A 418-nucleotide genomic window follows, 5' to 3' on the forward strand; every position below is an offset into this window, starting at 1 on the left:
AATAAATACTATCATCACTAATTATCTTCTAAAAGATACTAAAAAAACAACTGAAAAATTTATAGAGAAAAAAGGTTCAAGTGTACTTACAAATGATATAGATATGAAAACGGTAACATTTATCATAATGTTGCAGTTCTGATGATAATGTTACGAGTATAAAAGCAGTGAGAATGTTATTGTACCCAATGATTTTTTGCTCTACCCGATTTCAAATAGAGAAAAAAGAGCGAGAGAAAAAGAGAAAACGAAACTCAGTCCTTTGCAATGTAACTATTCCCTTAAGGCACTTTCTCTTTGCTACTCTCGACACACCCCTTCCCTTTTCGCTCACATGATGAACACTGACCAAAGATAACAATGAAAATAAATATATGAAACTACAGTCTGTTCCAAGGCTGCAGAACCAATTAAGCCG

This window comes from Penaeus monodon, chromosome 32 (genome assembly GCF_015228065.2).
Source record: "Penaeus monodon isolate SGIC_2016 chromosome 32, NSTDA_Pmon_1, whole genome shotgun sequence".
Lineage (NCBI taxonomy): Eukaryota > Metazoa > Arthropoda > Malacostraca > Decapoda > Penaeidae > Penaeus > Penaeus monodon.